Consider the following 25,366-nt stretch of genomic DNA (forward strand, 5'->3'; position numbering starts at 1 on the left):
TCTGCCATTGCCGCTTCCATGAGACCATGGAGGCACGATGTGGGCTCTCCTTGGGGTGGATGCAAAAGGCAGAACGTCGGGTGTGTTGAAGCCCAGATGCTGTTGCCCTTTGATGGGAGCCGGGCAGAGCTGCAGCTCTCCAGGTTCCCAGTCGTAAATGTAACTGGCACCCACAGGAATGATGCGGATTCAGAATTCCAATCCAAGCTCCCCAAACTGGGACAGTTGGCAAACTCTTCTGGACCATGGATTGTCCCGGATGATGGGTCAGCAGCCCAGGCAGTGTCGGGTGGGATATGGTGACTTATTGCATCTTCAGCGAGTGGTGAGCAGCTCCATTGGTCACTGAATGTGGGGGACAAGTATAATGTTGTAAAATACAAAAGATTGTAAATCAGCTGCCAGGGCTTCCTCACTTGAACTCTGAACCAAAAACTACAGTGGGTCGAGTGAGGAGGAACTGAAGGTGATCCTTATTGGGCGGGAATTTGTGTTAGAGAAATTGATGCGATTGAAGGCTGATAAATCCCCCAGGCCTGCTTGTCTGCATCCCAGAGTACTTAAGGACGTGGCCCCAGAAATAGTGCATGCATTGATGATTTTCCAACAGTCTATTGACTCGAACAGTTTTTTTTAAAGGAGGGAGAGAGAGAAAATGGTAATTATAGACCAGTTAGCCTGACATCAGTAGTGGCGAAAGATGATATAGCAGCGCATTTGGAAAGCAGTGCCTAGCTCTGACCAAGTTAGCATGGATTTTTTTTTAGGGGAAATCATACTTGCCAAATCTTCTGGAATTTTTTGAGGGTGTAACTAGTAGAGTGGACAAGGGAGAACCAGTGGATGTTTATTGGGACTTTCAAAAGGCTTTTGACACGGTCCCACGAGATTGGTGTGCAAAATGTAGATAATGGGGATAATGTAGTGATAGGGAGCAAGAACTGGTCGGCAGACAGGAAGCAGAGTCGGGATAAACGGGTCCTTTTTTAAAATGGCAGGCAGTGAATAGTGGAGGGCCGCAGGGCTCAGTGCAGGGACCCCAGAGCTTTACAATATACATTAACGATTTACATGAAGGAATTGACTGTCTGACTAATATCACCAAGTTTACTGATGACACTAAACGGGGTGGCGTTGTGAGGAGGACGGTAAGAGGCTGCAGGGTGACTTGGACCGGTTAGGTGAGTGGGCAAATGCATGGTAGCTGAGTATAATGTGGACAAATGTGAGGTTATCCACTTTTGGGTCAGAAAGACGAAGGCAGAATATTATGTGAATGGTGGCAGATTAGGAAAAGGGGAGGGGCAACGAGAGCTGGGTGTCATGGTTCATCAATCACAAAGTAGGCAGACAGGTACAGCAGGCAGTGAAGAAGGCAAATGGTATGTTGGCCTTCAGAGCTAGGGGATTTGAATAGAGGAGCACGGTGGCCTTACTGCAGTTGTACAGGGCCTTGGTAAGGCTTCACCTGGAATATTGTGTTCAGTTTTGGTCTCCTAATCTGAGGAAGAACCTTCTTGCTATTGGAGTGCACCAAAGGTTCACCGGAATGATTCCAGAGATGGCTGAACTGTCATGAGACTGGACCAACTGGCCATTTATTCACTTGAGTTTAGAAGGATGAGAGGGGTCTCATAGAAACGTGTTAGATGTGGGAAGAATGTACCAGATTTGTGGAAGTCTAGAACCCGGGGACATAGTCTTAGGATAAGGGTTAGGCCACTTAGGACTGAGATAAGGAGAAACTTCTTCACTGAGTTGTTAATCTATGGAATTCCCTGCTGCAGCGAGTTGTTGGTGTCAGTTCAGTGTATATATTCAAGGGGGAGTTAGATATGGCTAAGGGGACCAAGCGGTATGGAGAGAAAGCAGGAAATGGGTACTGAGGGAATGACCAGCCATGATATTGAATGGTGCTGCAGGTGCAAAGGTCTGCAGGGCCTACTCCTGCATCTATTTTCTGAGTTTCTAACCCTGGGCCCTTCCCCTGGTGTCTCCGTATTTCAAACTCGTCCTATTATTGACATTTTTATACATAATCTCCTTTCATGGTTTCGGTAAACAAAACCCCAAAAATGGTTTGACATGCCCTTCCAATGGTAATCTAGCACAAACACTAATTAAACAGTGAGGGCCTGTGTAAATGAAGTATTCCTTGCCACTGTGGCAGGTACAATACACCAAGGCCACAGACTGAAGCTGATCGATCGGGATTTACAGGTTTCATTCGCTTGAGGTCACGTTAAGTACCCCCTGGGATGATTCAGTGATGGACACATGAAGGCTGGTCTTCGACAGATCACTCTGGTTGTTGATGGAATGGAGGATGACATTCATTTCACAACAAGCTGCTGTTTTGACTCTCCAACAACTGTACAACAGGAGCCCGGGGGGGGGAGGAGTTGTACTGGGAAATGTGTTGATGTCCTTCGAGTATGGAGAGGGCGCTGGGCATTGGGAGACAATTCGCCCCTTGAACTGTAAGAGCTTCCATTGCTTAAATGTTTATAGTGACATCAGTTAGCTTCAGAGTTGAAGAGCTGGAGTCCGAGCTTCAGACCCTGATACAGCAGGGAGTGGGAGAGTTATCTGGCCACTGTGTTCCAGGAGGCAGTCACACCCCTTAGGTGAAATAATTAAAAATTGGTCCGTGGTCAGTGAGAGTTGGGCGATGGAGCCTCCACGCTCGCTCTTGTCCGACACGTTCAATTTACTTGCTCCGTATGGACGAGGGCAGGGACTGCAGGGCGAATGGGCAAATTGACCACAGCACCGTGCTACAGGGGCCGTTCAAGTGGTGAAAGTAAAAAGGAATATTAGTGGTGGAGGGCAGTAAATTTAGGGGGATAGATACTGTTCTCTGCAACGGAGAGAGTGAGTCCCGAAGGTTCTGTTGCCTGCCTGGTGCCAGGCTTAAGGACATCTCCTCTGGGCTGGAGAGGAATTGGAGTGGAGGGGAAGATCCCGTTGTCGTGGTCCACGCAGGTAGCAATGATATAGCTAAAGCAAAAAGGAGGTTCTGCTGAGAGAGTATGAGCTGTTAGGCGCTATCTTAATACATAGAACCACAAACGTAATAATCTCTGGGTTACTACCTGAGCCATCAGCAAATGTGCATAGGGCACATGAGATCAGAGAGATGAACGCGTGGCTCAAAGATTGGTGCGGGAGGAATTGCTTTTTATTTCATGGGGCATTGATTCATGGGTGAGAACGAGTTGTTTTGTTGGGATGGGCTTCACTTGAATCAGGCTGGGACCAGTGGTGAATTGATTATCTCGGACTGTAGAAAAAGCTTCAAATTAAATAGGTGTAGGAGGTTTCACGTGATGGGAACATTTTCGAAAGTCAGAGGCAGCAGAAGGCAATAAAGCAGGGTAACGATGGGGCTAATGATAACTGGAGTGCAACAGGAAGGAGCAGAATGTTTAAAATTGAGTGCAACAGGAAGGAGCAGAATGTATAAAATTGAGTGCATCAGAGAGTGGGGTCAAAGCCGGGAAAAATAGTGACAAGACAAAATTAAAAGCTCTTTATCTGAATGCACGCAGCATTCTTAACATGACATGAGTTGACAGCACAAATAGATATAAATGGGTTATGATCTGATAGCCATTACAGAGTCGTGGTTGCAAGGTGACCAAGGCTGGGAACTGAATATTCGGAAGTATTTGACAATTGGGTCGCATCAACAAAAAGGAAAAGGAGGTGGGGTAGCAGCGTTAATAACGGATGAGATCAGTGCAGTAGTGAGAAATGATAATGGATTAGAAGATAAGGATGGGGTGGAGATAAGAAATAAAAAGGGGAATAATTCATTGGTGGGTGTTGTCTATAGGCCCCTAACGGTAGCTATACTGTTGGGCAGAGAATAAATCAACAAATAATGTAAGATCGGTCATACCCCTTCTCGCCCGACACTGTCAAAGGCCAGCTGGTTGATCACTTTGTGAAGCACGTTGGGACATGTAGTTAAGTTAAGCCGCTATATAAATGTCAGCTGGCCTTTGACAGTTCCGGGCGAGGAGGGGTATGTTATGTTTTATGAGCCTCCATTATCATTTTTGTAAAATGGATGTTGTGTTATACACATTTCTCCGGACCCTGTCTTGCTGCACAGGGGAAATCATTGAATAACTCCAGGCTAACAAATGACTGTAAACCAGATAAAAGGTTTTTGGGACTAGGTCCACGCGCCCAGCTGTGCTCTGTCTTTGTTACATTGACTGCGCTGGACAGGGTTACAGTCTGACATTTCGGAACAGTCAGAGCACCATACACATTCTGGCCACTGCTGGAATTACAGGACGTAGGGCTTACAACCTGACTCGTATTAAAGACATTGTCATTTCTGTTATGTTCATAATAAAGTAATGCAACTGAGTACTGTAGACAATGAGTAAGTGTGAGCGTAGTTCCTTTATTCAAACTCCAGATTGCTGGCATAGCGTGGGAGGCATGCTTATATACATTGCTCACAAGGGATGCTGGGATCCCTTTGGACTCCAGCAGATACACCCTTTAGTGGCAGTTTTATACAGGTTGCCTGGGGTTGCATACATAACATCACTCCCTCCCAAAGTCAATAGTAAACTTATTTACACGGGGAGACTTTCTGGGTCTTTTCGGTCCCTTGTTAATCATCTCGGTACACATGCGGCTGTGGGTGAGTTCGTTGGTGCTTTGCTGGGATGGTGAGTTCAGTTTCGTGATCAACCGTGATTTCGGTTGCCACATCTATGTAGCTTAGAGGGCAGAAGTTGATGGTGTCATCAGCGGGATGCTCGTGACAATTTGGTTTGGTCCAAATGCTTTCTGCAAGTTAGTCCATTGGCAAGTTTGACCTGAAACACCCTACTCCCTCGTTTGGCTATGACAGTGCCAGCAAGCCATTTGGGACCATGTCCATAATTGAGTACAAATACAGGGTCATTGACTTCAATGTTGCGTGACAAGTTTGTGCAAACATGATACCTGCTTTGTTGATGCCACCTGCCCTCGACGTGATCAGGGTGGACAAGAGAGAGCCTTGTTTTGAGCGCCCCTTTCATGAGCAGCTTGGTTGGGGGAACCTAGGTAAGCCAGTGGGGTCTGGTGTGGTAGCTGAGCAGGACTCGGGACAGTCAGGTCTGTAGGAAACCTTCCGATATGCATTTCATACTTTGCTTGATGGTTTGAACTGCCTGTTCTCCCTGACCGTTGGATGCGGGCTTGAACGGGGAGTTGTGGCATGCTTCATCCCATGGCGGGTCATGAATTCTTTCAATTCAACACTGGTGAAGGACGGCCCATTGTTGCTGACAAGGAGATCGGGCAGGCCATGCGTGGCAAACATGACTCTTAGGCTTTTGATGGTGGCAGTGTGCGTGCTTACAGGCATTATTACACGTTCAATCCATTTTGAATAAGCATTTACAACAACCAAAAACATCTTGCCTAGAAACGGGCCCGCAACGTCAACGTGGATTCTCGACCACGGTTTGGAGGGCCATGACCACAAACTTAGCAGTGTCTCTCTGGGTGCATTGTTCAGTTGCGAGCAACTGTTGCATTGGCGCATGCACGACTCTAAGTCTGAGTCGATGCCCGGCCACCACACATGGGATCTGGCTATAGCTTTCATCATTACTATGTGGGGGTGGGTACTGTGTAGCTCGCGTATGAAAGTTTCAATGTCTTTCTTCGGCCAAACTACGCGATTACCTGAGAAAGACAGTCCGCCTGTGTAGACATTTTGTCTTTGCAGCGCTGGAACAGCTGGATCTCTTCATGCATCTCCGCTGGGATGCTGGACCAGCTCCCATGCAGGACACCGTTTTTTTTTTAGAAGTGACGGTAAAGGATCCTGGCTGGTCCAGATCCTGATTTGGCGGGCCGTAACGGGTGACTTTTTGTTTTCGAATGCATCCAGCAGCAAGAGCAAGTCTGCAGGCTGTACCATTTCCACCCTGGTGGTGGGCAATGGTAGACGACTGTGATCATCAGCACAGTTCTCTGTCCCGGTCTGTGGTGGATTACACAGTTGAATGCAGCCACCGTGAGCGCCCATTTTTGGATGCGGGCAGAGGCATTGGTATTAATCCCTTTGCTCTCTGAGAATAGCGATAGTAGGGGCTTATGGTCAGTTTCTAGCTCAAACTTGAGACCAAACAGATACTGGTGCATTTTTACACCCCAGAAACGCATGCCAGAGTTTCTTTATCAAACATGCTATAGGCCATTTCGCCCTTAGAAAAACTCCTGGATGCATAGGCGACCGGTTGCAATGGTCCCAATTCGTTAGCTTGTTGTAACACGCACCTGACCCCAGATGAAGACGCATCACAAGCTAGCACTAAATGTTTTCATGGGTCATACAGGACAAACAGTTTGTTGGAACATAACAGATTTCAGGCTTTCACAAAAGCAGCCTCTTTTGATTTCCCTCTTATCCAGTTGACTCCCTTGCATAGCAGCGCATGTCGGGGTTCTAACAAGATGCTTAACGTGGGTAAGAGATGAACAAAATAGTTGAGTCCCAGGAACGGCCGCATCTCCACAACATTCTGTGATCTTGGCGCGTTCTTGATGGCCTCCGTCTTGGCGTCAGTGCGTCTGATGCCATCTGCTGTGAATCTTCTCCCTAAGAACTCGACCTCTGGCGCCAGGAAAACAAACTTCGAGTATTTCAATGTGAGTTTTCACATGATCTAGCCGACTTAGAACCTCTTTCAGGTACTTCAAGTGTTCGATGCTGTCCTGACCTTGACTAGTAAGTCGTCGTGGAAAACCACAGTGCCTGCAACAGATTTTAGTAGGCTCCCCATGTCCCTTTGGAAAATTGCCGCGGCCGTTCACTTCCCAAATGGGCATCTATTGTAGATGAACAGACCTTTGTGCGTGTTAATGCAGGTGAGTTCTTTCCAAGATTCTGCCAGCTCCTGCATCATGTAGGCCGAGGTCAGGTCCAGCTTGGTGAACATCTTTCCTCCAGCCAGGTTCGCAAATAGGTCGTCTGCCTTGGGTAGCGGGTACTGGTCCTGTAGGGAAAAATGGTTAATCATTAGAAACATATAACATTCTGATGGGACTGGACAGGTTTGATGTAGGAAGAATGTTCCCGATGTTGGGGAAATCCAGAACCAGAGGACACAGTCTAACGATAAGGGGTAAGGCATTTAGGACTGATATGATGAGACACTTCTTCACTCAGAGTTGTTAACCTGTGAAATTCTCTACCGCAGTGAGATGCCAGCTCATTGGATATATTCAAGAGGGAGTTAGATATGGCCCTTATGGCTAAAGGGATCAAGGGGTATGGAGTGAAAGCAGGAAAGAGGCACTGAGGTGAATGATCAGCCATGATCTTATTGAATGGTGGTGCAGGCTCGAAGGGTCGAATGTCCTACTCCTGTACCTATTTTCGATCTTTCTATGTTACTTTATAGTCCCCTCAAATTCTGACCGAGCCGTTGCCTTTGAGAACTGGAACAATAGGACTGGCCTACTCGTTGAACTGCACCGGCGATGATGTCTTCTTGCTGCAGCTCAATTTCCACTTTCTCTTGCATCATATATGGCACTGCCCGTGCCTTGTGGTGGATGTGTCATGTACTGGGAACCAAGTCGATCTGCACCTTTGCCCCTGAGAAACTTCCGATGCCTGGCTCAAACAACGATGGGAAATTGCTCAGAACCTGGGTGACATGAGGCATCGTCAACGGATGAGCGTGCTCGGATGTCGGCCCAGTTCTAGCCGATATTTTTTCGAGCCAGGTTCAGCCGAGCAGTGTGGGACCATCTCCAAGTACAATCCATAGTGGGAGTTCGTGCACTGCTCCATCATAGGAGACTTTTACTGCTGCACTGCCAATTAAAGGGATTAGCTCTTTAGTGAAAGTTCTGAGCTTGCTATGAATACGGCTCAGCTTGGGCCTGTGTGCCTTGTTGCACCACAGCCTGTCGAAGGCCTTTTTGCTCATGTTTGACTGACTTGCATCCGTGTCCAGTTCCCGGGATATTGGAAATCCTTCCAATTCGACTTTTAGCATGATCGGTGGATATTTCGTGGTGAAGGTGTGTACCCCGTACACTTCTGTCTCCTTGGTTCGAGTCTCCAGTTCAGCCTGATCCACCATTGATCTGCCCTCCTCTACAACTGGTGCTTTGCAGGGTTTGCAGCTCATCTGCACATTCACTGGAGGTGTCACATTGTTCCACAGCATTAACACAGTGTTTAAAGTGGCATTGATGGGCTTGATGATGACCTCCACAGCACCAACAAATTCATGCTTGACAAATCTTCTGGAATTTTTGAGGATGTTTCCAGTAGAATGGACAAGGGAGAACCAGTTGATGTGGTATATTTGGACTTTCAGAAGGCTTTCGACAAGGTCCCACACAAGAGATTAATGTGCAAAGTTAAAGCACATGGGATTGGGTAGTGTGCTGACATGGATTGAGAACTGGTTGTCAGACAGGAAGCAAAGAGTAGGAGTAAATGGGGACATTTCAGAAAGGCAGACAGTGACTAGTGGGGTACCGCAAGGTTCTTTGCTGGGGCCCCAGCTGTTTACACTGTACATTAATGATTTAGACGAGGGGATTAAATGTAGTATCTCCAAATTTGCGGATGACACTAAGTTGGGTGGCAGTGTGAGCTGCGAGGAGGATGCTATGAGGCTGCAGAGCGACTTGGATAGGTTAGGTGAGTGGGCAAATGCATGGCAGATGAAGTATTATGTGGATAAATGTGAGGTTATCCACTTTGGAGGTAAAAACAAAGTATGCAGATGGCAGCAATCTCAGAAATGAAGTAAACAGTGAGAAGGATAGTAATAGAAATCAGGAGTACATAAACGATTGGTGAAATGGGCAGACACATGGCAGACTAAATTTAATGCAGAATGGTTTGAAGTAATGCATTTTAGAAGGAAAAATGAGCAAAATTGAATGTAATAGGACAATTTTACAAGATCTGCAGTAAGGGAGAGAGCTGTTGGTTTACGGACGCAAATCTTTCATGTTATTATTATCATCATCATAGCCAGTTCCTCGGAATCGAGGACGTCATGCTTCCACTCCCAAAGTGAGTTTTTTGGTGGCTGAACAGTCCAATACGAGAGCCACAGACCCTGTTCCAGCTGGGACAGACATTCGTTGAGGGAAGTGGTGGCTGGGGCTGGTTTGCCATGCGCTCCTCCACCAGCCTGTTCCCACCGCACAGCACTGCCCTCCAATCATCAAGATTCACAGCGCATCCCTCGACAATATGGACCATTTCCCATATCTCGGGAGCCTCTTATCAACAAAGGCAGACATTGATGCGGAGATTCAACATCGCATCCAGTGCACCAGGGCAGCTTTCGGCCGTCTGAGGAAAAGAGTGTTTGAAGATCAGGCCCTCAAATCGTTCATGTTAATACGGCTGTTAAACATTCAAACTGCAGCCTTCGCTTTATAGCTATGGAATAGAGAACAAAAGCAAGAAAGTTATGTTAAACATTTATAAATCATTGGTTGGGCATTAGCTAAAGTACTGTGACCAATTCTGGGCACCACACTTTAGTAAGGATGTCAAGGCCAGAGAGAGGGTGCAGACAAGATTTACCAGAATGGGACCAGGGATGAAATATTCATTTATGTTGCGAGACTAGAGAAGCTGGGGTTGTGCTACTTGGAGAAGAGAAGTTTAAGGGGAGATTTAATAGTGGTGTTCAAAACCATGTGGGGTTTTGACAGAGCAGATCATTAAAAACTGTTCCCATTGCAAGGATGCAAGGAGGGTGGGTAACCAGAGGACACAGATTTCAGATAATTGGAAAAAGAGCCAGCGGGGAGATGAGCTGAATGTATTTTTCTGCGAGTTGTGGTCTGCAATACACTGCCTGAAAGGCTGGTGGATTAAGTTCAAATAATGACTTTCAAAAAGCAATTGCATATGTACTTGAAAAGGAGTAACTTGCAGGGCTATTGGGGAAATATCACGGGATTGGGATTGATTTGATCGCTCTTTCATAGAGAGGGCACAGACACAATGGTCCGAATGGCCTTCTGTGCTGTATCATTCGATGATCCCAGGAGATGGGGTCACTGAGAGGGGTTAGGAGTGGTGCTGAATCAATGTTCCCCAATGTGCATGGGATGGAAGCAGCCTCTCTCTGCACCGCAAGTTACCGAGTGTCTCATTGACACAAACAACACTATTATCATTTACAGTTATAGGTTTCTTTAGTTAATGAGACATGATGTCTGAATTATATTAGTGCTGCCTCCATAAGAGGGGAACTTGAGGAGCTGTGCCGTTAAATGCCGGTAATTGCCGATTTAAATTCAAACATCTGCACTGTTTTTAAAGGAACACTAGCAATCAAAACCGTAACTTGACAAAAACAAATTAAAAGGAAACTGAACAAATTAAATTAAAATTCTAAACGCACCCATCATGGAAGGCCTCGCGGAGGGAGCACTCCATTGGGCGCTTGGGGAACTGTCTGTTGACTCAAGGTCACATTTATTGGTTTATTAGAAACAGGCCCCATCTCCATGTGAGCCGTGGGAATGCGGGTTGATGTTCGGGAGCCCGTGGGCCGCGGACTGAGCCTCAGGCTGATTGGGACATTCATTTACTGCGGGTTAAACAGCGCTGGGATAAAAAGGGGGAGTCGGCTCTACAGCCTCACTTATCTGGGAGGGTTCGCTTGTTATAATGGAGGGGCTGTGGGTTTTGGGCTTGTTATTTGTTGCAATCTGTTCATCTCAACCGCCCTCTCCTTCTCGCTGCGGATAAATGTTGGTTGGCTCCCAACTTCCGCCAAGACTGCGGCTTTCCGGGTATTGAAGGCAGTGAGTGTGTGGGGAGAGGCTGCTGCTTTGATGCCGGGAGCCGGGATGTGCCGCCGTGTTTCTATTCACTGGACAATCTGCCAGGTGGGTGTATTCTCGGGCCGTCGATAATGTGGGCCAGCGCTTTCCAGGACCATACGCAATCCAGCTGAACTCGGGGATTCCCTGGACAGTATACTCTCTCCTCCTGTCCTGAAACATCAGGTGGCGTTTCAAACCTCTCCACTCTGCGAGTAGAACTGAGGGTGGGTCTGGGACCCTCCCCTCGGGGGATGGTGGGTTTGGGAGCTGGTGCATCAGATACTGAAGGCAGCAGTTTGACCCTGACCCAGTATCTGAACCTCTAACCATTCTGTTGCCGAATGTGACTTGGAAGTCGATGGTTGAATCGCCTTGTGTAGTTGTCCAGGATAGGAGGGCAGTGTGAAGGAGCCCAGATTCCTGCTGCCTCTAACCATTTGCTTAGATTAATTTCTATCAATGAGACCTGGGCCCTTTAAACACAACCAGACCAGTGATGAGCTGGTCAATGGGTTTCTATTAGATGGAGAATGGGAGGGGATGGAAACAAGACGGTGGTCCTGACCTGGGTGGAGTTTCTCGCCCTCCCGGTAACGGTTCCCTTGCCACCCCCCGTGCAGCAACTAACCGCCTGTCATTGACTATCTTGCAGTGTGCACCAAGGATGGGCGGGTCCTGATCGCCATTTCCAAGGATTTGACGCTGCCTCCTGTAAACCTGACCACCATCCATCTGAAGGATGGACACGGAGCTGAGTGCAGTCCGACCGTGGCCTCTGCAGACACTGGGCTCTTTCAGTTCGCAGTCACTGAGTGTGGAACTACTCAGCGGGTAGGTATTGTGGGCTGGGAGCCCCACCAATGGCTGCCAGTCGGGTGAGGGTATCTAAAGGGTAATGTGGGCCTTAAAGGCAATACATGTGATAGACAATAAGGGAATGGCAGACGTGCTCAATGTCTTTACAATCTGAAAATGGAACGAAGGGGAACTAAACTTCTATAACTTAAGAAATGGGAACAGGAGTAGGCCCTATGGCCCCTCGAGCCTTCTGTCATTTAATATGATCATGGCTAATCCGATAGTGGCCTCTGGTGCACTTCCCTTCCCGCTCCCCATAATCCCTTCTAGCCTTATCGGTTACGAAACTGTACTTCTGCCTGTGAATGTATTCAATGTTCCAGCTTCCACAGCTCTGAAGCAGCGAATTCCATAGATTCACGACCCTCAGAAGAAATTCCTCCTCATCTCAGTTTTAAATTGGTGTCTTAGATTATGCCCCCCTAGTTCTCATGTCCCCTCAGTGGAAGGATCCACCTTTTCAAGCTCTCTCATAATCTTACACGGGTTGACAAGATCACCTCTCATTCATCTGCATTCTGATGAGTAGAGGCCCAACCTACTCAACCTGTCATAATTCAACTCCCTCAACTCTGAAATCAACCGAGTGAACCTTCTCTGAAATGCCTCCAAAGCAAGTATGTCCTTTTCTGAATATGGAAACACAAAATTCTATGCAGTATTCCATGTGTGACCTCACAAATACCCTGTATAACTAGAAAAGAATTCCCTGCTTTTATACTCTATTCCCTTTGCAATAAAGGCCAAGATTCCATTGGCCTTCCTGATCACTTGCTGTACCTGCATACTATCCTGTGTTTCATGCACCAGTACCCCCAGGTCCCGCTGTACTGCAACACTTTGCAATTTTTCATTTTAAATAACTTGATATTGGATTTGTTTCTGATCAAGTGCATGACCTCACACTTTCCAACATTGTACTCCATCTGCCAAATGTTTGCCCACTCTCTAAGCCTGTATTTCATTTTGCAGATTTTTGTCCTGTACATGTGTTCCTGCCATCTTTGTATCGTGAGCAAACTTGGCTGTTACATTTGGTCCCTTACAAGTTATAGATTGTAAATAGTTGGGGTCCCGGCACTGATTCCTGTGGCACCTCACTAGTTACTCATTGGCAACTTGATGATGATCCATTTATCCCGACTCTGTTTTCTGTTCGTTTGCCAATCCTCTATCCATGCTAATATGGTATTGCCAACCCCTTGAACTTTTATCTTGTGCACTAACTATTTATGTGGTACCTTGTCAAATACCTTCTGCAAGTCCAAATCCACTGGCTCCCCTTTATCCACCCTGTTCGTTACTTCCTCAAAGAATTCTAGCAAATTTGTCAAACATGACTGTCCCTTCATAAATCCATGCTGACTCTGCCTGACAGAATTATTTTTTCCCAATGTCCTGCTGCTTCTTTAATAATGGGGAAAATGTTGGAGTCCAATCACATGTTAGGCTAACTGGTCTACATTTTCCTACTTTTTGTCTGCCTCCTCTTAACTAAGAGCATTACACTAGCAGCTTTCCAAACTACTGGGACTGCCCCAGAATCCAGGGAATTTTGGTAAATTACAAACTATGCATTCACTATCTCAGCCACTAATTCTCAAGACGGTATGATGCAAGCCGTCAGGTCCAGGTAATTTATCTGCCTTTAGTCCCATTATTTAACAGAGTACCACCTTTTGTGATCTGTTTTCCCCACCCTCTACCACATGGCACCTTGACTATTCACTCTTGGGGTATTTTTAGTGTCCTCTACTGTAAAGACTGATACAGAATATTCAATTTCTGCCAACTCCATGTTTTCCCCCATCCCCATTAATTCCCTGGTCTCTTCCTCTAAGGGACCAACATTTACTTTCGCCACCCTTTTCCTTTATTATATACCTGAAGAAACTCTTGCTCTCTTTGTATATTTCATGCTTGTTAACTTTCATAGTCTATCTTCCCTTTCTCGTTTAGTTATTTTTTTGCTGGCTTTTTAAAAGCTTCCCAGTGTTCTGTCCACCCACTAGTTTTGCCCAGTGTGTACCTTTTTTTTTTCAATTGAATACCATCCTTTAGTTAGCCACGGATGACTATCTATTCTCATACCCTTTCTGTCTCACTGGAATATATTCTGTTAAGAAATCTGCTTAAATGTACGCCACTGTTCATCAACCATCCTACACATTAATCTATTTTCCCAGTACACTTTAGCCAACTCTGCCCTTGCACCTTCATAGTCTCCTTTTTTAATTAAAGCTTAGTATGCTGTATAGAGATCCAACTTTCTCACCCTCCATCTGAATTACAAATTCAGATCATGCTATGATCACTCATTCCAAGGAGACCCTTTATGAGGAGATTTTGTTAATTCTGTCTAATTACACAAGGACCAGATCGAAGATAGCCTGCATCGTGGTTGGTTGTTACATACTTCTCAAGGAACACGTTCCTTATGCATTCTATGATCTTTCCTCAAGGCTACCCTGATGTAGTTGCATTGATGTGTTAGGATGAGGAAAGTTTCTCTCTGGTGGAGTCCCGATCCAGGGGGCATAGCAATAAAAATAGAGCTCGGTCAGTCAGGGTGATGTCAGGAAGCACGTCACAAGCTTGGTGGGAATCTGGAACTCCGCTCCGAAATCGCTGAGGCTTGGTCCATTAAATTTCCTAACTGTGATTTGAGATTTTCTTGGGCTTGGGTATTAAGGGCTACAGAACCAAGCTAATTGTATAGTTCGTCAGCCATGATCTAATTGGGAGGTGGAATACTGTCAAGGGGCTGAATGGCCTACTCCTGTCCCTCTGTACTGATGGTCTTCTGTCTCTTGTAGCTGGACGGGGTGAACGCCGTGTATGAAACAGATGTGTTGGGTCAGTTTGAGATCTTGGATGGAGCTTTGGGATCGATGACCCGGGACAGCCCCTTCAGGTGAGAATGGGAGCACATTGAGCGGGGAGAGAAGGTGAGGAGCTGAATTCTCCAGCCGTGTCCGTTCTCTTGCAGGCTCCATGTCCAGTGCAGTTACAAGGGAAGCCAGGAGTCGGAACTGCAGGTGAAGCCCCGAGTTTACACCCTTTCTCCACCACTGCCTGCCACTGAGGCCGGGATCCTCGTTCTGGAGCTGAGAATAGCGAGAGGTAGGGAGTGCTGCTGATGGCTAGTGTCCAACTTCAGGCTCTCTCTCCAAATAGTGCCCGCCCTTCATCTTTCTCTTTTCAGATGGTGGCTACCGGAGCTGGTACGTGGCCAGTGACTTCCCGATCCTGAGTGTGCTCCGGGACCCCGTGTTTGTGGAGGTTCGTGTCCTGCACCGGAACGATCCGTCCCTTGTGCTGGTGCTCAATGCCTGCTGGGCGACCCCCACCCCCGAGCCGTATTCTGGGCTCCGATGGGACCTCCTGGTGGGCAGGTAAGGCAGTGAGTGAGGGGGCTGGGGGCAGGCTGGGGATTGGGGAGGGGGCGACATGGACTGTGGAGGATCGAACGGGGCAATATTACAAATCTCAGGTCCGGGTTAATTGGTTTAAATGTTCTTTGGAATGTACTTTAGTTTCTTTATCTGGTCTAGTCTCGGGACTTTGGTTTGATGTACCGCTATAAGCCTCGTTCTCTGTTCCAGGTGCTCCACTCCCCAAATAACCCCCTCTTTCTCTCTCCCAGGTGCCCATTTGTGGGTGACAATTACAAAACCCTCCTCCTCGGCACTTCCCATTTGCGGTTCCCAACTCACCATAACCGGTTTGTAGTCAGCACTTTCACTTTCTGGGACCGAGTTTCGGGCCGGGCTCTGACCGGGGAGGTGAGTTTTCTTCAGTGTCTCTCTCTCGGTCACTTGGTTGAACTTGTTCCCGGGGTCTCGCTAACAGTGAGGAGACCCCTGTTGACCCGTTGAATGTAGAAGCATTAATCTCCTGACTGGGATCTGTGGGACTGACCATACCGTCCTGTCTCTTTCCAGGTTTATTTCCACTGCAGTGCTGAGATTTGTTATCCATCCACCCGAGAGAACTGCACGGCTCCCTGCAGCCCCAGTAAGTACCTGGGATCTGACTGGAAACTGAACCCTGATGGGGAGTGCTGGGCGAGGGTCATTTGGACAAGGTCCTTCAGCAAGGGCCCGACAGTGGGCACAGGAGGAGTGTCGTCAATTTGCCGCCTCTGAACTGTTCACCAGTTAGTTTACTACAGAATAGCAATCTGGCTCAGTGCGTCTGATCACATCGTGCCCTGGGTCTGAGTGGAATCCACCACTGGGGTTGGGAACATAGAAACAAAAGAAAAATAAGTGCAGGTGTAGGCCATTCGAGCCTGCACCACCTTTCAATAAGATCATGGCTGAACATTCACCTCTGTACCCCTTGATCCCTTTAGCCATAAGGGCTACATCTAAGTCCCTCTGGAATATATGCAATGAACTGGCATCAACAACTCTCTGTGGTAGGGAATTCCACAGGTTAACAACTGAGTGAAGAAGTTTTGCCTCATCTCAATCCCAAAATGGCTTGCCCCTTTTCCTTCGACTGTCCCCTGGTTCTGGACTTCCCCCAACATCGGCAACATTATTCCTGCATCTAACCTGTTCAGTCCCATAGGAATTTTATGTTTGAGATCTCCTCATCCTTGTAAACTCCAGTGAATACAGGCCCAGTCGATCCAGTCTCGTCAATCCTGCCATCCCGGGAATCAGACTGGTGAACCTTTGCTGCACTCTCTCAATAGGAGACCAAAACTGCACACCATATTCCAGATGAGGCCTCACCAAGGCTGTGTACAACTGCAGTAAGACCTCCCTGCTCCTCTACTCAACCCCTAGCTATGAAGGCCAACATAGCATTTGCTGCCTTGACTGCTTGCTGTACATGCATGCCAACCTTCAATGACTGATGTACCATGGCACCCAGGTCTTGTTGCACCTCCCCTTTTCCTAATCTGCTGCCATTCAGATCATCTGTTTTCATGTGTTTGCCCCAAGTGGATAAACTCACGTTTATCATTTTCCTGCATTTGCCCACTCACCTAACGTGTACAAGTCACCTGCAGCCTTTTAGCGTCCTCCTCATAGCTCACACTGCCACCCAGCTTAGTGTCATCTGCAAACTTTGAGATATTACTCAATTCCCTCATCCAAATCATTAATGTATCTTGTAAAGAGCTGGGATCCCAGCACTGAGACCTGTGGCTCCCCACTAATCACTGCCTGCCATTCTGAAAAGGACCCGTTTATCCTGACTCTCTGCTTCCTGTCTGCCAACCAGTTCTCTATCCATCTCAGTACATTACCCCCAATACCATGTGCTTTAATTTTGCACACCAATCTCTTGTGTGGAACCTTGTCAAAAGCCTTTTGAAAGTCCAAATACACCACATCCACTGGTTCTCCCTTATCCACTCTACTAGTTACATCCTCAATATTCCAGAAGATTTGTGAAGCACGATTTCCCTTTCATAAATCCATGCTGACTTTGACCAATCCCATCACTGCTTTCCAAATGTGCTGTTTCATTTTTAATAATTGATTCCAACATTTTCCCCACTGTCAGGTTAACTGGTCTATAATTCCCTGTGTTTTCTATCGCTCCTTTCTTAAAGTAATGTTACATTAGCTACCTTACAGTCCATAGGAACTAATCCAGAATCAATAGACCGTTGGAAATTGATCACCGGTGCATCCACTATTTCTAGGGCTACTTCAATAAATACTGATATGCAGACTCAGACCCTGGGGATTTATCTGCTTCAATCCCATCAATTTTCCTAAAACAATTTCCTGCCAAATAAGGATTTCCTTCTGTTCCTCCTTCTCACTAGACCCTCAGTCCCCTAGTATTTCCGGAAGATTATTTGTCTTCCTTTGTGAAAACAGAATCGAAGTATTTGTTTAACTGGTCTGCTATTTCTTTGTTCCACATTATACATTTCTGGGTCTGACTGCAAGGGACCTATGTTTGTCACTAATCTCTTTCTCTTCACACATCTATATTGAAGCTTTTGCAGTCAATTATGTTCACAGCAAGCTTCCCCCTCATACTCTATTTTCCCCCTTCTAATTAAACCCTTTGTCCTCCTCTGCTGCATTACAAAATTCTCCCAGTCCTCAGGTTTGTTGCTTTTCTCGCCAATTTATAAGCCTTTTCTTTGGATTTAACACTATCTTTAATTTCCCTTGTTAGTGACGGTTGAGCCCCCTTCTCCGTTTTATTTTTACTCGACAGGGATGTACAATTGAAGTTCATCCAGGTGATCTTTGTTTGCCATTGCCTATCCACCATCAACCCTTCAAGTATCGCTCGCCAGTCTATTCTAGCCAATTCACATCTCATTCCATCGAAGTTACCGTTCCTTGAGTTCAAGACCCTCATGTCTGTATTAACTGTCACTCCATCTTAATGAAGTCTACCATATGCTCACTCTCTTTTCCAAGGGGCCTCACCAAGATTTCTAATTAACCCTTTCTCATTACACATCACCCTGTCTTGGATGGCCAGCCCTCTAGTTGGTTCCTCAACATATTGGTCGAGAAAACCATCCCTAATACACTCCAGGAAATCCTGCACCACCGCATTGCTACCAGTTTGGTTGGCCAATCAATATGTAGATTAAAGTCGCCCATAACTGCTGTACCTTTTTATTGCACACATCCCTAATTTCGTTGATGCTGCCCCCAACCTCACTGCTACTGTTTGGTGGTCTGTACACAACCCCCCACTCATTTTCTGCCGTATTCTGTAGCTCACCCATACTGATTCCACATCATCCAAGCTAATGTCCTTCCATACTATTGCATGAATTTCCTCTTTAACCAGCAACGCCACCCCACCTCCTTTTCCTTTGTCTATCCTTCCTAAATGTTGAATACCTCTGGATGTTGAGTTCCTGACCAGCATCCTGCTGTAACCAGGAATTCCAGGGTGGGACCGAACCGATATCTGGGGGTGGGGGAGACCTGCCCCATGGGTGGATATCCTGTAACAGCTGGTCAAATTAGTGCTTCAATCTAATCCTTCCCCACGACATCTGACTAGCCATGACACGGTCAGCGACTGCAAACTTTGCTCGGTTGAAAAGGGTCTTTCTTGGAATAGGGACTGAATCTTAGTCACAGAGTGAACTGTATTTCAAGTCTAATCTTTCTCTGGTGGACGAGGTTTTTCGCATTTGCCATCGGTTTGAACACCTGATTGGGGGCTTCAGGCAGCTGAACATTGAACCATCCACCTTGAGCTCTTGTCTCTTTCCCTTGTTACCCAGAGAGGCGAAGAAGCGCTGATTCCCGGCCTGGGGACTTGGTGACCGCTGATGGCCCCATCATTTTACTGGAAGATGAGCAGAGACTGGCTGTGGCGATCCCCCAGGAAGAGAAAGGTAAAGGAGGACCCTCCGTGTGCAGTGATGCAGTAACTGGTTCCCATCTAACCCTGCCTTCTCCCCACAGATACTGCTGCTGATTCCCCCTCCCATGTCCTTCCTGGAGTAGCGGTTGGGGTAGCGCTGCTCTCCGTGGCCCTGTTGGTCGTGACTGTCGCCATGTGGAAAATGGACAATCGCCACAGGGTGAGCTCCGAGTGCAGCTCTATGGAACTGTAGATGTGTCTGTTGGATAATAAACTCCTGTTCTAGATGAGCCCTGGTCTCGTGTTATCTTTAAAATCCTGGCTGGATTTTACTGTCCTCGGTGAGTTAATTTGTTTGGTTTGACAATCGTTTGTGCCGCTTATGTTGGGTCCCCACCAGCCAAGTTCAGGGCCAGGCTGGTGTGGGTTTGTAATAAATGTATCGGGTGGGAGGGACCGGCACGCTTGCGGTGAACTGTGTTCCTTGCGGAGGGGCCCTGGCCCGTGTCTCTGCCATTGCCGCTTCAGTGGGGTCATGGAGACACGGTTTGACAAGCCTGGCGAGTGGTGTTAGGCTGTCGCCTCCCGCACCCCCTGAACATTACTGTCTGTCTCCGGCTATTTAACCTTCAGTTATCACTGAGCTGCCGGCTGCTGCGTGCTGCCGGAGTAACGCCTGTCTGGAGCTTGTTCCCGCTGTGACTGGGTGGCTGAAGATAAATGGTTGGAGATCCCCGACCTGTCTAGGACCGAATCTCCATGAGCTGGTCTGCAGGGAGCGGGAGGTGTCCTCCACGAGGAGCATCAGTTCCCACACGCACTGGGCTGTGCTCTCTCTCCTTGCTGGAGGGAGGTCAGATGTTCGGAGATAACATGATCTGTAATAGGAGCGGGGCAGAGCTGCAGTTCTCCAGGGTCCCCCTGTCTCACCGGTTGGGTAAATGTGACTGGGACCCACAGGAATGATGCGCATTGAGAATTTGCATTCAAGATCCCCGGACTGGGCAAAATTATCCAGACCACGGAGTGTCCCGGATAATGGGTAAAATGGGTCAGGGCCCTGGCGGGGCAGGGTGAGAATGGTGACGTAATACATAAAGAAGCTTTGAATTGTAGCATATGATACGTGGTCATTCTGTGCCGGTTCTTATCCGGCCTAATTCCAGCTCGGTCCGTCGCCCTGTAGGTTGCGGCTGAGTGCACATCCAAGTACTTTTTAAATGTGAAGGTTTCTGAAATCATTAATGTATTCCACAAAGCAAGGGAGCGAGAACTGGGTCCTATACAGCCCCACAGGAAGCAGCCATCCAGTCTCCAACTCCCCTCCATCATTACCCTTTGCTTCCTTAGATCCAATTTGCCACACTCCAATGGATCCAATGGGCTTTTACTTTGCCCATCTGGGACATTTCCGCACATCTTGCTAAAATCCATGCAAACTGCATCAAACGTACACTCATTAACCATCCCTGTTATCTCAAAGAACTCAATCAACGTAGTCAAACATGACCTTCCCTTCTCAAATCCATGCTGACTGACATTGCTTGATCAGTATTTCTAACTGAAGGTTTATAAAGTCCGGCAGAATTAATTAGTCATTTGGCCATCACCGAGATTAAACTGTCCTGTAACTGCCAGCACCCGCAGTATTTTGCTTTTGTATTAGTGTTTCATTCACTGCCACTTCTCTTCCAGGTATGCCCACCTTGAAGTTCTGCTCTTCTCTCAGGTAGAATTTCCGTTTCATCTTTACAATCTGTTTTCCTTATGTTTGATCAAGTATCTGCCAAGACTTGCATTCACAGCGACATCTCTTTTCTCATTAACTCTCTCTCTCTCAGACTGAAAAACAAGGATATATAATTTGGCCAAAATTAGAAGACTGGGAGGTTTTTAAAAGCCAGCAAAGAATGACTATAAATGATTAAGGGAAGATAGTCTTTGAAAATAAACAAGTGCAAAATGCAAAAACAGCAAGTGTTTCTATAGGTATCTAAAAAGGAAAAGCATGGTTAAACTAAATGTTGGTCCCTTGGAGGACGAGACTGGGGCATTAATAAAGGGTAACATGGAGATGGCAGAAACTCTAAACAGGTATTTGGTATCCGTTTTTACAGTAGAGGACACTAACAATATTTCGACAGTGGATATTCAAGGGGCTGTGGAGGTGGGGGGTAGACTGACCACAATCACTAAGTCGGTGGTACTCAGCAAGATAATGGGACTAAAGGCAGACTAAATCCCTTGAATCTGATGGCTTGCATCCTAGTGTCTTGAGAAGTAGCAGCAGGGATTGTGGCTGCGTTGGTTGTAATTTACCAAAATTCCCTGGATTCTGGCGAGGTCACTGCAGATTGGAAATCTGCAAATGTAAAGCGGCTATTTAAAAAAAAAAAAGAGGCAGACAAAAAGCAGGAAACTATAGACCAGTTATCCTAACATCTTGGTTGGGAAAATGGTCGAGTCCATTTATTAAAGTAGCAGGACATTTGCAAAAGCAAAATTCAGGCAGTCAGCATGAATTTATGAAGGGCAAGTCATGTTTGGAAAAAAATTGCTGGAGTTCTTTGAGGATGTAACGAACAGGGTGGATAAAGGGGAACCAGTGGATGTGATGTATTTGGACTTCCAGAAAGCATTTGTCAAGGTGCCACATAAAAGGTTACTGCACAAGATAAAAGTTCATGGGGTTGCGGGTAATATATTAGCATGGATAGAGGATTGGCTAATTAAGAGTGTTGGGATAAATGGTTCATTCTCTGGTTGGCAACCAGTAACTAGTGGGGTGTTGCAGGATCAGTGCTGGGAGCCCAAATATTTACAATCTATTAATGACTGAAGAATGGACTGAGTGTAATGAAGCCAAGTGTGCTGACGATACAAAGTAGGGAGGAAAAGCAAATTGAGGAGGACACAAAAATCTGCAAAAGGACCGAGACAGGCGAAGAAAGTGGGCAGGTGGCGAATAATGTTGGAAATTGTGAGGTCATGCACTTGGGCAGAAGAAAAAGCAAAGAGCAAGTTGTTAATTAAATGAAGATTGCAAAGTGCCGCAGTAAAGCGGGCCCTGGGGGTTCATTGTGCATGAAACACAAAAGGATAGTATGCAGGTACAGCAAGTGATCAGGAAGGCCAATGGTACCTTGATCTTTATTCCAAAGGGGATGGAGTACAAAAGCAGGGAAGTCTTGCTACAGTTATATAGGGTATTGGTGAGACCACACCTGGAATACAGCATGCAGTTTTAGTTTCCATATTTACGAAGTTATAAACTTGCTTTTGGAGGCAGTTCAGAGAAGGTTCACTAGGTTGATTGCGTGGGTGGATTATGAGGAAAGGTTGAATAATGAGATGATCTTATCGAAACGTATAAGATTAAGGTGGCTTGGCAAGGTGGATGCAGCGAGGATGCTTCCACTGATGGGAAAGACTAGAACTAGAGGGTATGATCTTAAAATAAGGGACTGCCCATTTAAAACAGATGAGGAAAAATTTCTTCTGAGGTTTGTAAATCTGTAGAATTCGCTGCCTCAGAGCTGTGAAAGCTAGGACATTGTCTATTTCTGTCTTAAATATATTCAGTTTCTGAAATGATAAGGGAATAAGAGGTTATAAGGAGTGGGTGGAAAAGTAGAGCTGAGTCCATAAACTGGTCAGCCATGATCTTATTGAATGCTGGAGCAGCCTCCAGGGGCTCTATGTCCTATACTGTTCCTATGTTCCTATCCACGTGGATTCCACCCTTCATGTTTTGGATCCACCCAGGATTACAGACAACTGATATTCAACATTCCTCCAACCACTGCTCTTGCCGGATCCTAGGATCCATGCCACATGCACATTCTCCCTCTCTTCAGCAGCACTGACTCTCTATCTGTAAGCTGTCCTGGTCCACAGTTCCATTTCATCCTTTGCCTCGTCCATCGCTTCAACTAAATAACATGTTTCCTTCCTTTCAGGTGTCAAGGATCGTAATCTTCAACAACTCATTAACACCAACGCCCCCCACCCCCGAAAACGTCTCTTTCTCACCCCAATCTCAACCTCTGCTGTACATTCATTATCCCCTCTGTCCTTCCCCTCTCTGACCCCGAACAATAAGTCCTCAGCAAAGGCTTGAGCTTCATGCCATTACGTCCCAACCTCAATGAATTATGAGCTCGGCACGATGCTGAGCACTTTTTCCGCCACCTTTGCCTCCATGCCCATTTCTTCGACCAGGAATCTTCCCCCACACAGCTGATCCTTTCTCCCGTGTTCAGAATTCTGTCTACCTGGACATTTCCCTCTGGCCTCTTACCCTCTGTAGACCTCTCCATTGCAAATGGTGGATGGGACATCTCAATTTCTCTGCTCCCCTCACTCTAAACTACCTCCCTCTGAACTTGCAGCATTCTGCGCACTCAGATCTAACCCCAACCTTATCATCAAACCTGTTGACAAGAGTGGCACTGTTTTGTTTGGCGAACTGACACCTACCTTACAGAGGCTGATCGCCAACTCTGACATCTCCTCCGACCTCTCCCTGGACCATGACCCCACCACTGAACATCAAGCCGCCATTTCCTTGACTGTCACTGACCTTATCTCCTGGAGATCTTCCCTCCACAGTTACCCTCATAGTTCCCCAACCCCGCACAGCGCGCTTCTTCCTCCTTCCCAACATCCACAAACAAGATTGCCTTGGTAGACCCATTGTTTCAGCCTGTTCTTGCCCCACAGAATGATTTCTAATCGACTGTTTTTTTTTTCTCCTTGGCCACACTTTTTCCACCTACATGCGTGACTCCTCTGACGCCCTCCATCACCAAGTTTCCAGTTTCCTGGCCCCAACCATCTCCTTTTCACCATGGACGTCCAATCACTTGACACGTCCATCCATCACCAGGATGATCCGAGGGCGCTCCGCTTCTTCCTCGAGCAGCGGCCCAATATAGAAAATAGGTGCAGGAGTGACCATTCGGCCCCCGAGCTTGCACTGCCTTTCAATAAGATCATGGCTGATCATTCCTTCAGTACCCCTCTCCTGCTTTCTCTCCATACCCCTTTATCCCTTTAGCCGTAACGTCCATATCTAACTCCCTCTTAAATATACCCAATTAACTGGCATCAATAACTCTCTGCGGCAGGGAATTCCACAGGTTAACAACTCTGAAGAAGTTTCTCCTGCGCTCAGTCCTAAATGGCCTACCCGTTATCCTAAAACTTTGTCCTCTGGCTCTGGACTTCCTCAACATTGGGAACATTCTACCTGCATCGAACCTATCCAGTCCCATCAGAATCTTATGCATTTCTATGAGATCCCCTCTCATTCATCTAAACTCCAGTGAATAAATGCCCAGAGGATCCAGTCTCATGACAGTCCAGCCATCCCTGGAATCAGTCTGGTGAAACTTCGCTGCACTCCCTGAATAGCAAGAACGTCCTTCCTCAGATTAGGAGACCCAAACTGAACACAATATTCCAGGTGAGACAGCACTAAGGCCCTGTACAACTGTAGTAATACCTCTCTGCTCCTATACTGAAATCCCCTAGCCATGAAGGCTAACATACCATTTGCCTGCTTTACCACATGCTGTACCTGCATGCTCAATTTCAGTGACTGATGAACCATGACACCCAGGTCTCATTGTACCTCCCCTTTTTCTAATCTGCCGCAATTCAGATAATCTGCCTTCGTGTTTTTGCCCCCAAAATTGCTAACCTCACATGTATCCACATTATACTGCATCTGCCATGCATTTGCCCACTCAGATAGCGTGTCCAATTCACCCTACAGCCTTTAGCATCCTCCTCACAGCTCACACCGCCACCCACTTTAGTGTCATCCACAAACTGGGAGATATTACACTCAATTCCTTCTTCCAAATCGTTAATGTATATTGAAAGAGCTGGGGTCCCAGCACTGAGCCCTGCGGCACCCCACTCATCACTGCCTGCCATTCTGAAAAGGACCCGTTTATCCCAACTCTCTGCTTCCTGTCTGCCAACCAGTTCTCTATCCATGTCGGTCCATTACCCCCAATACCATGTGCTTTAACTTTGCACACCAATCCTTGTGCGGGACCTTGTCAAAAGCTTTTCGAAAGTCCAAGTACACCACATCCACTGTTTCTCCCTTGTCCACTCTGCTAGTTACATCCTCACAAAATTCCAGAAGATTTGTCGAGCATGATTTCCCTTTCATAAATCTATGCTGACTTGCTCCGATCCTGTCACTGCTTTCCAAATGCGCTGCTATTTCATCCTTCATGATTGATTCCAACATTTTCCCCACTACTGATATCAGGCTCACCGGTCTATAATTACCTGTTTTTGCTCTCCCTCCTTTTTTTAAAAAAATGGT

Source organism: Pristiophorus japonicus, chromosome 5 (assembly GCF_044704955.1).
Source record: "Pristiophorus japonicus isolate sPriJap1 chromosome 5, sPriJap1.hap1, whole genome shotgun sequence".
Lineage (NCBI taxonomy): Eukaryota > Metazoa > Chordata > Chondrichthyes > Pristiophoridae > Pristiophorus > Pristiophorus japonicus.